Source organism: Uloborus diversus, chromosome 2, assembly GCF_026930045.1.
Source record: "Uloborus diversus isolate 005 chromosome 2, Udiv.v.3.1, whole genome shotgun sequence".
Lineage (NCBI taxonomy): Eukaryota > Metazoa > Arthropoda > Arachnida > Araneae > Uloboridae > Uloborus > Uloborus diversus.
Genome location: NC_072732.1, coordinates 207,056,960 through 207,074,784, shown reverse-complemented (window position 1 = coordinate 207,074,784; position 17,825 = coordinate 207,056,960). Strand labels below are relative to the sequence as shown.

At 32.9% G+C, this 17,825-nt stretch overlaps 1 long non-coding RNA gene across 1 annotated transcript; it reads right to left on the bottom strand.

The window, feature by feature from the left end:
- Positions 1 to 9,548: 9,548 nt before the first annotated feature.
- LOC129235188 (uncharacterized) lies at positions 9,549 to 14,112 on the bottom strand. The gene is made up of 3 exons (XR_008581571.1): positions 14,022 to 14,112; positions 12,383 to 12,467; positions 9,549 to 9,660 (listed from the first exon to the last, which is right to left on the bottom strand). It is a non-coding gene; the product is annotated as an uncharacterized LOC129235188 (long non-coding RNA).
- Positions 14,113 to 17,825: the final 3,713 nt, after the last annotated feature.

Genomic DNA, 17,825 nt, shown 5'->3' with positions numbered 1-17,825 from the left:
AAAGTCACACACTGTAAAAACGATTTAGAAACGTTCCTGGAAAATATCAGGCAACTGATGTGCCCAATTTCAACCAGTAACATATCTTACAAAAACCGGGAACGTTTTCCGATAAAAGTCAGTAATCTTTCTGAAGTATGGGGAAACCTCCCCTGATAAGGCCAGTAGTGAACCCTCTAGAAAAATGAAACAGGTTTAATGTATTTGATTAAAACCTTCCTAATTTACCAAGAAAGCTCCAGAAGCATTGGAGTAACCATGGCCAAAGCTACGCGAAAATTTCAAGCAAGAACCAAGCATATTCCTTGCCTGCGATTCCTGCCTCGTAAAGGTGCTGCTATCCAGTGACTTATTTGCTTCCATTGGGAGTTTAGTCAGTCCGGACGGGTCACAATCAAACTAAAGCCGATACACTTGATAAAAATGCTCAGTCAATTTTTAAACTGGTAGCAAAAAATATTTTTCGCACCAGTGAAAAGTCTGCATTCGTGCATCTTTAAGTAATTCAGAAAACTTTTTTGCGAAGATACTTGATTTCGCGGGAAAATAGGTTAAAACCTCTGAAATCCCGAAACCATCCAAAGAAATAACCAGTAACGTTTCGGAACTTTTTTACAGTGTAATTTAGAAAACATTGAACTTTTGCCTCACGCGGGTACTTTCATTAAATAGTCAGCTTATTCTATTTTAATCACTTATTGTACTGCATCAACTCCCAATGATTCTAAAGGGCATACTTATACAAATGATGCCATTAGGAATCACATTAATTTTAACAAACATAACTAAAATATACATTTTCCTCTTTTGGACTCACATCTTCGGTTAAAAATGAGAACATTTCACAAACTTCAAAATGAATAATTAATTCTTGGGATTGAAATGGAAAACAGTTATAAAAGAAAAATGCCATTTGAGAGTATAGATATCAGTAAAAGAGCACATTTTTTAAGGCATAAACATTATGAATTAGAAATAACATAACAAATTTTTCCAGGTAAATAATAGAAATACACAACTTTACACGCAAAAACATTAAGATGCAGAAAAAATCAAAGAAATAAATTGCATTAATCTCCAAGATAATTTTATGTAGCATTCAGATGAGTTAATTCGATTCCATTTACAAATCAAAATCCCTTCTTTGTGTCGCAAATTCATTAATCACTTCTTCAGAGCTAAGAGCAACGTCTCTGTGTATGCTTAAATGAGCGAGACCGTTTAAGCGTGCTTCGCCTGTCGTGTTTCTAAGATAGGATTTTAACCTCTTCAAGGAAGAAAAACTTCTTTCTACAGTAGCCACCGAAACTGGTAAAGTAGCACCAATTTTTAAAGCTTCAAATACGCTGGGAAACATATCCTTGTCACAGCTATTCAAAGCTTCTATAAAAAAACTCGGGCAATCTCATTTTTTTCCGCAAATTTTCTTCCATAAATAAATTTCATTACGAAATATCTCCGGAGTTATAGATTTAATACTATTCGGCCACTTCTCAAAAATAACTTGAGCCGTGCTTCTTATCTTTTCATCTTGCAGTGCTATTATTCTAGATGGTATTATGTTTTGAATATTACATAAAATGTCTTTATGTTTCATAAATCTACTATTTAACTGCACTAAAAAAAAATCAAGAAATGGGATAAAAGTAGATACTCTAAAATAGTCTTCAGGACTATTGACTTCAATATTTGAGCGATGTGTTTGCCTTTTCGCTATTCGCGGAATTTGTATCTCATTTTCACCAATTTTTTCCTTCAAATTCAGCGCCTCTTTAAACAATTTGCGAAAAATTTCAGTTGAACTTTCACGCATGGATTGCAATTCTTCAATTATTGCCTCAGTCATTTTAATGGCAGACGCTAAGTCAATATTTACTTTCTGCAGATATTCGGAAAGATTATGCGTCAAAGAAAATATTTTATTCAGCACAACAAGTGCAACAACAAAATTCCCACTTTTCAATGCTTATTGAAACATAAAAGCTTTTTGCGAGGATTCTGATTCGGAGCTTTCTTGAATCGCGTCAAACGCATAAAACATTGACTCGAAAAATTCTTTGAAAACAATTAACGATTGAAGGCGTTCGACCGAAAGGGTGTTGCGCAACTTTTTCTGTCGTTGTTTCTTGATCTCGCATTCTAATTCTTCAACCATGTTTTTCAAAATTGTTTCGCGCTTTTGAGATGATCTGGAAAATGTTATAATTTCTTTTACAGTTCCAATAGCATTACGAATGCCAGGAATAGAGCAAGCATCACTGATTGCCAAATTCAATGAATGGCTGGCGCAATGAACATACAACGCTTCCGGGTGAATTTGCTCTATTCGAGCAGCGCATCCTTGGAACTTACCGCTCATTGCTAATGCCCCGTCATATCCTTGACCCCGTAAGAAATTTAGGTTTAAACCTGATTTCTTGCATTCAGTTAGTAAAGTGCTGGATAGTCCTTCGCCAGTTGTATCATACACAGGAACAAACTGCAAAAAATCTTCTTTTACAATCATTCCTTTATCCGTTTTTTTCACATAGCGAGCACATAGGGAAAATTGTTCAATACCACTGATGTCGCATGTTTCATCCGCTAAGATGGCAAAGCATTCAGCGGCATTTACTTCATCAATTAATTTGGCCTTAATAATGTTTCCACATGTCTCAATAAATTCGTTCTGTATTTTTGGGCTTAGGTACTTGGTTTTTCCATGTGAAATTAGATATTCTTTCAAAGGAATATCCCCGGCATCCACTCGAAAGCGTAAGATCGACCTGAAGTTTCCATCATTTTCTGTGGTACGGCACCCGAATCCCGATGACACCGAAAAGAAATTTCTTGCCTTCCAAGAAAAATTATAGAATTAACTATGGAAGTTAATACTCTTCTTTTTTTTTCTATATTCTTCTGTTTCACAGTGTCCAACTGGAGATCAATTGGCATTATTTTCTTTTCGTGTGTGAACACGAAATTCTGACCAGAAACACAAGTCTTCTTATGGAAATCTAGTTCCTGGTGATAGCGGTATTGCTCTTTGGCATCTTTCCACCTGCTAAAAGGGGTTGCAACAAGGGATTTGGCTAGCATATGGCTTCCTTTCCCAACTTCTGATTTGCAGAAAAAGAAACAGAATTGACAAAATACGCCATCCAACTTTTTTGAATATGTCAGGCAGGGAAACTCTAGCAGCCATTTCCTTTGAAATTTTAAATTACGTTTGCCGCTAGTTGGGAATTTGTGTTGTTCATCTGGTAACCACCTATTTCTTAGCACATAGTAAATATCATCATCACTATATTTCTTCCCAGCGTAATTACCAATGACATTTTTATCCAATATGTCGATAAGGGTTTCTGGTTCATTTCTATCGAATAAGTTGCTGGGGGTTTCTGGTTCATTTTTATCTAATATGTCGCTAGAAGTTTCTGATTCGGGTTCTACGCATGAAAATGTACCAGCTTTGGTGACAGTTTGGGGAGAGGAACTGAAAGTACATTAAAACACCGAAATTAGTAATGAATTACAATTTGATGTACTATAATCGTTACTTAAAGGTTAAAGGAGACTAACTCAGGAGGCTTTGCTAACTAAAGGAGATTACTCTGGAGAAAATGATAGTAGAGGGCAGAGGTAGCAGATCTTAAACAACATAATACAGTGATCAGTGGGATACATTTTTATCGGACACGTCTACCACAATATTGCGTACTACATGAACACAATTCATGATGCTTCGTAAATTTCCCCCAGTTGATGTGATGTGTTTTTACCTTCCCATGGCAGAATAAATGAATATATATATATATATATATATATATATATATATATATATATATATATATATATATATATATATATATGTAAATATAGATCTTCCAACTCTCGTTGCTTACTCAAAAAAGACAAGTCCTTCTCTTTGACGACACTCACATTTAATTTCACACTTAATTCAAATACAAGTACGAACACACTCAAACACAAAAACACAAAAGTTAACACTGAATGTTCCCATCTGGAACCATAACATAATGTTCAACAGAGTTCCCGTCTGGAACACTTGCTTGTTTCCGCTCAAGCATCCTACTCTCGTCTATCGCGTTTTCTCATTCTGGCAAAGTGTTTCTCCCACAAGAGGGCGCTCTGTGCAACAGTTCTTTACATAAGTCAAAAAACAACACTGCAAAACGAAAGTTCACAGCATCGGGCATCCTGCAATACTGGCGTCCTCGTCAGCATCACATCTACAGAACATCTACTTAAAATAAAAGCTGAAAAGATAAGAAAAACAAATTAAACATGACATTAAAGGATATTTGTAGACCAGGGTTTCATGTGGTCAGCTGCTGTACTAGTTTTGCTTGGTCCGTCGTGGTGTCCAATCGTCACGACATCATAGCGATCATGAGGCTTCACTGCTGTCACACGATACGGTCCGAAAAATTTCATTTTCAGTTTCAATCCAGGACCGAATTGAGTGCGCTGGATGGCTACTAAGTCATCTGTTTTATACTCGCGAGGTTTTTTCCTCTTTCGATTAAACTGACGGCAGTTTTCTTGCTGTATTTTCAAGATATTGTTCTTAGCTTCTTCTCGTAGTTTTTCTCTGTCTGCCATAACACATTTAACAATTTCATCTTCTAACAACTTCTGAATTCTCACATCTTCTTTATTTTTCATCTTTACTCCGATTAAAAGTTCGAATGGTGTAAACTTAGTACTCTTGGTTGTGCTACTGTTAATGATTCTCTGAACTGTAGCTACGTGTTTGTACCAGTGCTTCGGGTTATCGAGAGAAAGTTTTGAAAGAACTGGAATCAATATTGCGTGAATTCTTTCAATCTGTCCGTTCCCACGAGGAATTCCTGTCGTTATTTTAACATGCTCTATACCTTCATCAGTACAATAATCTTCAAACATCTGAGATGTAAAAGCTGGACCTTTATCGGATATTATCCGCGATGGACTACCGAATACATTTTTCTGTAACTGCAGTTTTTCAATAGCATCTTGAGATGATGTGGATTTTACTGGATAAAACCATACAAATTTTGTAAACGCAGCTACCACTATAAAAATATGTTGGTATCGTTTGTTTGTGGACGGAAGAGGTCCTATAAAATCGCAGTGATAAGTGTCTAAGGGGACATTATTCTTAGGGATTGGGTTTAGCATTCCTTCCCCTTTTCCTCGCTTCTTATTGCATAAGATACAGCTTACACAATTAGCTACTACAGTCTCTACTAATTTTCGCGCATTAGGAATATAAAAGTCTTGTTTAAGTACCTCCTCAGTTTTCGATGCAGAAAAGTGTCCTTGATTATGTATGTTTTGTATAATTTGCAGTTTCATAGCTTCAGGTATAACTAACAATTCTCTACCGTTTTCGTATTTATGCACTACACTATTTTTAAGAAAATGACCGTTTTGTTTTCCGTTTTGTTCAATGAGTGCTTTTACTGTTTTAACGTAGTCATCAAGTTCTTGAGCGGCTGCAATCTGTGTTGTAATTGCATCTTGCGAACGCGTTACTACGCAAGCAACATTACGGCTTAAAGCATCAATATGCTTCATTCGTTCACCCTCCCCCTATGTTTAATTTCAAAATCAAATTCTTGTAAGAACATTACCCATCGCGCTATTTTTGGAGTAAGATCCTTCTCGTCCAATGTCTTTTGAAAAGCGCTACAATCTGTAATTATTTTGAATCTTGATCCCAGTAGATAGTGTCGAAACTTTTTAAGAGCTTCTATTACTGCGAGGGTCTCCAATTCATAACTGCAATACTTTTCTTGTGCGGGTGATGTTTTCTTACTGAAGTAATAAATTGGATGGAATTGTCCTTGTTCCGATTGTTGTAATAAAATTGCTCCAAACCCATGACTACTAGCGTCCGTGTATAACTCTATAGGGGCTCCTTGGGTAAAAATATGTAAAACTGGCTTCTGCATCAACATTTCCTTAAGTTTAACAAATGATTCTTCTTGTTCACAATTAAATTCGAAGGGTTTGTTACCTCGCAGAAGATCGCTTAGGGGCTTGGCTATCTGCGCGTAATGCGGAATAAATTTCCTAAAGTATCCTGTAAGGCCTAAAAAGCTTTGAACTTGCTTCAATGTTTTTGGTCGAGGAAATTTTTGAACTGCATGTATTTTCGTCGGAGATGGTTGAATTGTGTTGTTTTCTATTATGTAGCCCAGAAATTCAATTCTTTTCTGTAAAATCTGAGATTTTCGAAAATTGAACTCTACTCCATACTCGGAAGCTATTTTAAGAACTCGTTTCAATTTAATTAGTCCCTCTATTTCATTTTCTGATGGAATAATTAAATCATCCATATAAATAATGACTGTGTTGTCGCGCATTAAATCTCTGAATATATCGAAAATGTATCTTTGGAACACGTTCGGCGATACGGAAAGACCAAATGGAGCTTTCAAAAATTCATATTGACCCTTTGTTGTCACGAAGGCAGTGTATTTGGTACTTTTCTGGTCTTCAAAACAAGATTGTCTTCAATGTCAACATGGAAAAACCCATTCTTCAAATCTAACGTTGTAAATACTTTAGCTTTTTCAAGATGATCCAAGACATCTTCAATCAAAGGCAACGGAAATTTATCCTTTATAATTTATTTTTTTAACTGTCGGTAATCAATGCATAGTCTGTATAAGTCTTTCTTACGATATAATATCAACGGCGCGCTATAGTTAGAAGAACTATGTTTTATTACTCCATTTCGTAACCATTCCTCAATCTGATCATCAACATTTTTTTGTTCCGCGAAAGAAATACGTCTGGGAGATAAATTAACAGGTTTATCGTCTGTCAGAATTATATTCATTTTCACTTCGGAATTCTTTATCTTGAGTGGTTTATAACAGTTAATTAATTCTAAGCCAGACATTTAAAAATGTACCTCATTTTCATACCGTTTACAAGTTTTTAATACGTCACAAAATATCGCAGTGCAGATTTACAAATTGTTATTCAATGTTTCGTGTACAAATTTTCTGAAGTTGAATTCATGGAAAAGTCTGAATTTTTTTCCAACTTTAGAAAAGCTTTCGTTACAATAATTTTACAATTAGTTCTCTGTTGCAGCATTCTTAATTTATTTTCAATTATTTACAGCTCATAATGATCATTTAATTTTACTTCTGTCATTTTCTGAAGTATTTTTAAAGAAAACAAATTAGCCTAGGTCGAAAGAATTTAAACCTATAACGTTATGTGTATGTATTTTTTATCATTCAGTGTTCTAGAACTTGTACTTATTTTATTTCCTCACATATTGATTTTACTCCCTTTTTCAATCAAAAATACTTAACAAAAAGTAACTGCTTTATGTATGAAATGAAATTGTAAGAGAATGTCTTACATTTTAAAAACCACCAGAAAGAAAGCTTTGTAGTGAAATCTGTCAGACAATCAGTATAAATTCTAGCATGAAATAATTATAATAGACTTATTAAAACAGTGTTTGGAATTTGACTTCAATACACAAATTTATTCCATTTTTTAAACATTTACCTTTTTTATTATTAATTTTAAATATTGGCTATATTTTAAATTCCAACCCTATATTTTAGTGTAAATTTCATTGTTTTGATCTGAAATATTGTGCAAATTTTAGACTGTTGAAACTGAGAAGCAAAGGGATGTAAATGGACATTTTCAAGTTTTCAGTAAAAAATGTTTGAAGTTGCCGTCATAGGTAGGCTTTCATTAACCTTTTACAAGCCCCCTCCAAATTGTTTACATCTACGGCTCTACACATATTTTCCCCCTCATTAAAAAAAAAAAAATCTTGGGCCCCCTTCAGGCTCGAGCCAACAGGTGTCCTTTCTCCACCCCCTTGCTACTATCTTTTGCCCCAAAACAGAGGAGAGGTTCACCTACCTTTTGTCCCAGTTATCTCTAATTTAATTTTGGCACCTGCATCCCTTTGCTTCTCACTGCCTCAATTGCAAATTTCAGGTCAGTGGGTTTGAGAATAGACTGTGTACTTTACAAGACATATTTTTTATTTATATTTTTAAAATGCACTGTATGATATAATTATTACTATTATTATTTTTCAGATTTTCTTGAATGAAAATAGTGAAATAGTTTAAATATCCCTACTGTTACCTTTTTTGGAAGATTGGCAAAACTTTTCAGATAAAAATTTTAGGTACAGATTCCGAATTCTCAAAATATCTTTGAAATCAGTAGCATTCATTATTTGTTACATTTAAAAAAACAGCTGATTTTTATCTATATCATTCACAACAACTGCATCACCATGGTTTCAAATTTCTAAAATCTTAGTTCCATACTATGATTTTTTTCTTCAAGTTACTTGATATGTATGTAGTTAGATTTATTAACAGAAAATAAATCTTGTCTTTTTTGTTTCCCATATTTCTACAATTCTTATCATCATAATGTCTTATGTATAAATTTCTGGTACTTCCTATAAATGTGAATATATTCGTTCCTTTTACAGATGGCATTGTTAAATGGTTTGATTTGTCACACCTGAGTTCAGAATAATACGCAGCTACATTTGATGTATTGCAGTTTCATGGTTATGAGGAGCCATTTTCTTCAATGCAAAAGAAGTGAGCTTATCGATGACATCTGGCAGAACACAGAATGTTGACACAAAAAAAAAAAAAAAAAAACTGCAATAAATGCAGCGGCTTACCGCAATGCAAATTTTTAAGTCTTTGTCATCTTTTAAGGAATTCCAGAAAATCATTGGCACCTGGTGCACTACAAAGGTCAAAAGAAGTGAGGAGGCTTCGGTGCCTCCAAAGCTGAATTTGTATTTTTAAATTTGGCTTACATTATTAGTTTTTAACATTACTGGTTAAAAGGCCTCTATATATATGGAACATAGAATGAAAAATTATATTGGATAACCATTGTAAACTGCCCATTTCCCAATTAAAAAGTTCTATTCTTATGAAATATGAGAAAAGTCTATTTATTTGTAAATTTTGTTTTCATGAAATAAATTAATCCACCCTGTAAAAATCACTTTTCAATCTATCATCAATATTTATCTTTTGAAGTAAGGGAGCAGTTTTCCCTCCTGCACGAGAAGCCTATGCTGAAAACTTAACTATATTGGAAGCTGGTAAACTATTCGGGGAAATATTCCCTTTATTCTTCCTACATTAACAATGTATCTCAATCTGCTACATTGCATTAAATTACTCAAATTGTGTAAACATTCATGATAAAAAAAATATTAAATCAACACATTTAAAAATTAATTAAACAGTACTGAAGAAATTTTTTTTTAAAGTCCATCCCATTTAGTTTTGTTTTTTAAAAGTTTCTGCCGAAAAACTTATGCTTAAATAATCCACTTTGAGAATAACTACATTTCCAGGAAATGAATATTTGTTATTTCGCTGACATTTCTTGAATTAAATACCCATTAAAAAGAAAAGCATAAAAAGTAAGACAAATATATACTTTTAAAAAGATTTATTCTTTTGAATGTTAGATATTTTTTTTTACATACATTCATAATATGTACCAATCCAACAATCAATACAAACACCTTAAGCTGTAAGCAAATATCAGTTCATATGAAAAACGTATTGCTAGGCTAATGACTCCAGACACTCCAGTTTTGATGACCATAGTTCGGGTCTTGGAAACCCTGGAAATTCACTGAAAAAAATTAACGAATTTTTTTCAGACCTGGAAAAGTCATGGAAAAATGTCCTAGACAAAGAGAAAGTAATATTAACTAAAGCAGCATTAGAAATCTTAAGTGATTTAACAGAATAGCACACAAAAGCTATTAAAAGTGGAAAATTCAATGATCCCTAAATCAAATCTGAACTTTGAAATCTCATTGCATTCACTTATGTTGCAGCCGCTTGCCTTTTTTTTGCGATGTGATTTTACTGCTTGGGCATCACTTATTTTGAATTCACTGTCATTTTCAACACCTCTTATGATTCATATTCCGTAGTAGCGAAATTTCTCGTTCTTAGTTTTGCCACGCCCACTCAAAAAAAGTGATTTAATTGCATCTGAGTTCGATTCCATCACTCGTAAGAACTTTATTATTAAATTTATCTGAGTTTATCTTAATTTGTTGAAGGTTTTAGAAAATAAAGATCTTTAGTCAGGCAATAGAATACAGAGAAAGAGGAATTCTTATACTCTAAAACAGTAGTGCCCAACATATGGCCCTCAAAATTAATCCATGCTACCCACTGCTACGTTCAATGTCAGGAATCAAACATGTTTTGAAATTTCTGAACTTATTAATCAATATGCATTTGAAAATGTTCAAATAAGTAAACAAAACAAGTATACTTTTGAATCAGAAGATTGATTCATTACTGAATTTTTTTTCAAAAAAAGATTTGGTTTAGAAACAGAAAAAAGTAAACTATGTAGCTTTACTTTAAAGAACCAAAATACTATCAAGTTATGTGGATGATTAAATGCACTGTTGACACTAAGGCAACTTTTGAGGCAAATTTATTGAAACTTAGTGATGACTCATTCAATCTTTGTCTCATTCATTATCATTCTGCCAGTTTATAAAAAAACATCAGACATTTAAGCATCATACACGTTTCACTGCATTTGTACTTCACTTAAATTTATACGATGAAGACAAATAAGAATAGTCTGGTTTTTTAAGTGTACAATTATAATTTTTCCATTATGAGTAAGTGCTTCTATGAGGCTGTGGCATTCATGTAGACGTTTTGCTAATGCTCATTTCCAAAAATTAACAAATTTGAGATTAAATAGTGCTATTCTCTTCATATATCAAGGTCATGAAAATTTTCATTGAAGTCATGAACAAGTCATGTAATTTTTTCATCTAAATAGAGTATGAACACTGGATGACCTAGGAAAAAATGCTGCACACAAATCCTTTTTGAGTATGAAAGGTTTAAAACAGGTTGGCCACTCCATTCTGTGAGAAAAACTGTTTTCTCTACTGCATTAAACAATAATTAGGCAGATTGTAGTATAGAACATTAATAATCCCATCACAGAAAAATAAATAAAAAAAGGTGAAGTAAAAAAGAAATAATTAAAGCTGAAGTAATAATGTGGTGACAGAACATTTATATTTAAATTTAAAAAAAAATATCTTTAACATAAAATATGCAAAAGTTTAGCAGAACAATAATTATGACTAATCTGATGTTTTCTAAATAAAATTTACATAAAATATGAATGACAGGTTACCATGAAATAATTTGTGTCTTTATGTGATAGATATTCGTTAAGTCATTTAAATTAATTCTTTCATTAAAAAAGGAATGAAGCTGTGGCATGGCAAGCGTACCTAGGACAGGGTGTAATTTTTAAAGAACAAATGTAGTTCTGTAATCATTAGGACAAAATTTAATGTGTAAATAGTCTGCATTCCATTTAATACATGAAACTTTCAAAACATCATTTCTTCTCTCCTCGTCTGCCATGTTTTACATTTGATATTCATCACTTTTTACTTTCGTCTGAAATGTGTATATTTCTTAGTATTATTTAATTTAATTACTGAATGCGCTATTTATTGTGTGGTCAACAAAAGAAATTAGATAGAACAGAGAATGTTTTTGGATGGGGAAAAAAGTTTTTTCTCACCCGTTGATAGCGAAATATATATATATATATATAATTTTTTTTTGTATCAACAATTCTTACTTATTCATTTCTAATTTATTCAAAAATTTTCTCAGCAAGAATCTTTGCGAAAACCGATGAATATTATTTGATTGTCCCAGGAAATTATTTGATTAAGTGGGGATGGTTAACATTGTGTTAATGGGGAAATATTTTTGTTCTGGGAGGTTTTTATTTGTTATCCCATTAAACGTGGCTGACAGTATTTAAATTTTTTGAATGAAGTTATTTTTTCGGTTTCCACACGTGATAGTTCTCGTGCAGGATACATATTTATTATTACTTAGTAGTAATGTATGTAAAAGGTAATAAATATGTCAGGTTCTTGAATGATCCAACAGACTAACTAAATATATTTTTAATTCTTACTGTCTAAAATTATTTAAATGATTATGCATAGATAGTGCAACGACCAACCGCCGGACGCAGCGAGAAGAAGCCAAGTCCAGCGAACTGCTACCATTCGGCCGCCAATTGGCGACGGGGAAAATAAGGTAAACCCAAGTTTAAACACGGGTGAAAAACGATTTCCAAGAGACCTGGCCGAGATGTGATAGTTATCAGCTGCGATGAAATTGTGAAGCTGTGACTCGCTTTTAGATTTTACAAGTTTTAATTTTAACCTTTTATCAGTGTTTAGCAATTTAGAATGTTTGAATAAAATGTTTTATTTTTACACTGTTATTTTATATTCGGAGTGCTACAATATAAACATAACAAAACTCAATTATACCTTATATTTCTGGTCCAATTTTCTCCTGCTTCTCATCTTTTGAGAATCCGAGTGATTGCAAACGTGAACAAAAAAATTCAGGGTTCTAAAACAAAACAGGAATATATCAAAAGATGTACATAAACACAACTAAGCAGATAAAATGTTCTCATCAAAATATTAAAAAATCATCAGATTTATAAGTAAATAACACATTTCAATTAAGCAATTTTCAGCATATATTCTTAGAAATCATGTTTGAATGATATTGAAAAATGAGTGTCGGCTAAAAGCAAGCACTGAAGGTATTACACACCTAAACAAAATACTTGGAATTTTGATAGTAAAAGTCACAGTGTAGAACAGCTTAAAGACCAAAACTTTTCCTAGACTACCCCGGAATTCCATTGTTTTCTGATGCAAGATGCAGATTTGCCCTTTCTCTTACCTTGCCTCCTTCGGGTATTGCCACAATCATATAACTTTCTTGAAGAAAAATATTTTTTACAAAAATTTGTTGCTTTTGACAACATAGTTTTAAAGTTAAAACTATGTCTAGAAAATCTTTGCATCACAGCTCAAAATGTTCTGTTTGAGATGCTTTAGACATTTAGACAAATTTTTTTTTAATGTAAAGCTATGAATAAAATTTTAAGAAAAAATTAATAAAAGCAGAAAATAACACCAACACTACATAGCAAATGACATTATAGGTGGATATAGGTTCAACAAATGTGGACAAACGTCTAAATCTGAAGAACAAAAAACGGTACATGAAATGTATGAAATACATATATGTATTTTGTAACTTTAGTTTCTGCAGTGATTAGTGAACAGTGAAAATCACAACATGGAACATGAGTGGTTAACTTAACCAAGACTATACTTCATAATTATTGCATTCCTCGCTCTAACTTACTTTGAACCAAAATAATAAAACTTAAGGCTAATAAGTTCTAGGAAGAAATTAATATCTGCAGAATAAACAGAATCGTCAAACGATATAACGTATGCTATCGGTACGACGAATTGTAAACAAGCATTCATTTTATTTTCAAAAAAGGAAAAAAAAAAACACATAAAATTAAAGAAATGCCGCTTATTTGGTGATTTTAACTCATTTAATCTCAATGTAACGTGTTTTTAATGAGAGAAAAATGTGTAACGCATTTGTTTAGAGTTTAAAATAGTAGCAACACAACGTAGAAAAGGGTGGTTCATTCAGTGATTATAAACAAAATTTTATGATATACGCCTTGCATATGATGCTTTAACAGACTATAAAATGTCATAAAAAGCTTCATAACTGAGTTGAAATAAGCAGAATTTTTTTAACAAGAGGCAAAATTAACAACAACACTTCACCTCAACGAATGTAAACAAACATTTATGTTATTCTGAAAAATCGAAGAAAAAAAACCAATAAATTTCATGAAATACGGATTTTTTGGTGACTTTTACTCATCTAATACGAAAATAGTTTCATCAATTCAAGTAGTTTTCGATGGAAGGAAAATGTACGACTATATAATAACACCACTTGCAGAATGGTGGCTCAATGGTTCACTACGCGAACGTAAACAAAACTTTATCTATCTCTCAAATAAAATCTGTATTTAAAATGAACATAAGACTGATTGCATTTGATGCTTCGACTTACCCGGTATTGAAATAAGTGCGTTTGAAACCGAAGAAATAGATAAAACCTTTCCTAATTTCCCAAATATTATACCTCACTCCGCATCCTTGTAGCATTAACATGGTAAAGTAGAGCTGGCATGTAAGGGAGTGACGTCACACGCATACACTTCATTTCCGGTTAAACGGTAGACGTCACGCCAGCATGGTAGCCAATCGGGGAAAAGTCCTTCGCGAAAGCTCTAGGATGTGGATTTATGGCAACATAATCACTATTTTCACTATTTGGCGCATCTGTAAACTTTAATACTTCAATTAACAGCAGCTTATGGCTAACATGTCACTTGTAAAATAACCTCTCCTCCGCCTCTTTTTTTTAAATTTTTTCTTTTTTTTTAATTAGTCACTGCACATCTCGCAGTGCTAAAATCCCATTAATTAAGTTGAAGTATGATTTAAGAATTAAAAAAAAGCTCGCCTTTAGAAAGAAAATTAAAAAAAAACGTACCCCCTCCATAGGATAAAACTAGGCTACGCCGAGGCGTCAAATTTGTTATTTCTTAGATTTTCGGTGCATGAAATTCAAGCAACCGAACTTTCCAACTTTCTTCTTTAGGCCTTTCTTATTTTGCTCTTTTTATTAGAAATGACGTTCCAATAGTGATCTCTGAAGTGAACTGAAGAGGAACCTTGCTAAACGCAAACCAAAACTGTAAACTGAAACGCGAACTTTCAAATCCAAACCAAAACTTTTTCATTTTTGTTCCGCGTTCGCGTCCATGTTGTAAAACAGTCAGTCTCTCTCGAACCACCGTAGTGTGTAGACATGTGATGTAACGTTAGCTAATAAATGTATTTAATTTCTTTATTAGTTAAATTATTGAGCAGTGACTACATAAAGCATGTAATAATGACAACACTACACAATTAAAGGAAATATAAAATGATTATAGAGAGAAGGCCCAACGTGAACAACAGATGAACAAATGAAGGTAAGCTCTTTGCTTATCTATTATCAATCTTTTTTATTTAAATTGATTTCATATAAATGGATAATTATTATTAGAATGGCCTACCGAGTCATAACAGATTATGAGACTGAAGCGCTCTTTCGCTCGGATCTCATTTAAAGGCAAATGTTAATTAATACATTTGAATTAAATTATTATAATATCCAAGCATATCTAATAAAGGTCAGAAAAACGGTATAATTAAAATGGCTTCTTCTTCAAAAGAAAGCTTTACAATTGATAAATTAAATCAAAATAATTATGCCGTGTGGAAATTCAAAGCTGAAATGCTTCTCATTAAAGAAGATTTGTATGACCATATAATCGGTAATCCACCGAACCCTCTAACTGAAGCTTGGACTAAAAAAGATCAAAAAGCAAGAGCGTTAATAAATTTATCCATTGATGATAAACAAATAGTTCACGTAAAAAATGAAGTCACTGCTCGAAGTACTTGGGAGGCATTAAAAAAGATCCACGAACGATCTAATTTATCAAGCAAACTATATTTGCTGAGAAAATTATACAGCACAAAATTAGAAGAGGGCGGTAATATGAATAACCATATTATTAAAATTCTTGAGATCACTGATAAGCTCAAAGCTATTGGTGAAGATATCAAAGATTCCCATTTATCTGCTCTCTTATTATGCTCCTTACCCCCAAGTTATGATACATTAATTACAGCATTGGAAGCACGGCCAGAAGAAGAATTAAACTCAAATTTTATACAGGGTAAATTAACAGACGAATATAACAAAAGAATGGAAAATTCCGCTTCAATTAATGAAAGCGCCTACAAAGCAAATAATACAAATAAAAAGAAAAATTACCCAAAACGTGAGAATAAAAAATTCTGTACATATTGTCACAAGAAAAATCACGAGAAATTTGAGTGCTGGCATTTAAAAAAGAAACAAAGTAACTATCTGACAAATAACACCAAAAGCAATGAAAAATTCCTAAATAATTCATCGCTCTGTTTCGAGACGAATAGAATTCCGAAATCAAACGCATATAGTGAAGCGAGTTCCGATGACCCACTTTCAAAAGGAGAAAGATATAAAACCTCAAGTAGGGATCTGGCTTATCTCTCCTCAGACAAGATCCAGAGGTACAGTGTTTTGGTAGATTCAGCTTGCAGCTCGCATATATTTAATGACAAGCGTTTATTTACTGAAATGAATAATGATCACAGCTCGGTAACAGTCGCGAATGGTGAATCATTAAGCTCCTATGGCATTGGAAGCGTCAAACTTAAAACGATTATTTCGGATGGGAACACTTGTAACATAACACTTAAAGATGTTTTATACGTTCCAGATCTTGAAACTAATTTAATGTCAGTAAGCAAAGCAACATTGAATGGTTGCACTGTAACGTTTGAAAAGGATCGTTGCAAATTAACATATGAAGGGGAAACTTTTCTGGAAGGAAAATTAAAGCAAAATCTTTATGAAGTAATATTAGATAATTCTAAAGATGAATGTTTTGCTAACCTAACTCATCAGTGCAATAAGAAAAATTGCATTGAACTTTGGCACAAGAGATTAGGACACAAAAACTACAATTCAATTAAAGAATTAGCATCGAAGAAACTTGCAACGGGATTAGAATTAGAAAATTGTGCACACAATTTTTCATGTGAGACTTGCATCAAATCAAAATTAACAGATGCACCTTACCCTAAGCAAACACATCATAAATCAAAACAAATTCTCGAGTTAATTCATTCTGATTTATCAGGTCCATTTAAGACACCAACTATTGGAGGAAAAATATATTTTCTTACTTTCATAGACGACTTTAGTAGGTTTACAATCATATACTTACTATCTAAAAAGAGCGAAGTGCTGACAAAATTAAAGGAATATATCGCTATGACTAAAAATAAATTTGGGCGGATTTTACAAACTTTAAGATCAGACAATGGTGGGGAATATATAAATCAAGAGATTGAAAATTTCTTAAAAGAAAAAGGTATTCAGCATCAATTAACTGTACCATATTGCTCTTCTCAAAATGGGGTAGCAGAGAGAAAAAACCGAAGTTTAGTTGAAATGACTCGGTGTTTACTGTCCCAAGCAAATTTACCTCAGAAATTTTGGGGTGAAGCAATAATCACAGCCACCTACCTTCAAAATCGGCTCCTCACAAAAGCTAAAGAAAAAACTCCCTATGAACTGTGGACAAATAATAAACCCGATCTATCCAATATAAAAATATTTGGATGTAAAGCGTATGCCTATATTAATAAAACTAAGCGAGGAAAGCTAGATGACACAGCTATTCAAGGTATTTTTGTGGGATATGATAACAGATGTAAAGGATACAGAATTTATGCTGAAAGAAAAAATGTAATCAAAGCTCGCACTGTGAAATTTATTGAAAATGAAAATTCAAATATGAAAGTCAAAGATCATTCAAGCCTTGATTTACTTGAAGATAATGAAAACACTGCTGCAGGAAAATGTACAAAAGCAGGGGAAAGTTCTGGAGAAATAAAAATCAATATACAAGAAGATAACGAGAATTCAGATGAAGAAGAAACAACTGAGCAACCGCGAAGATCAGGAAGAAAAAATAAAGGAATACCTCCTGACAGATTTGCTTACACTACAAATGTACAAAAAATAACAGAACCGAAAAACTGGAAAGAGTTGGAAGATATTAAAAACCCATATGAAAAGGCAAAATGGCTTGAAGCTATAGAAGATGAAATAAAATCCATTAACAAAAATAACACTTGGGAATTAGTTAATCCTCCCCAAGGGAAGAAAATAATTGGATGCAAGTGGGTTTTTAAAGCAAAATAC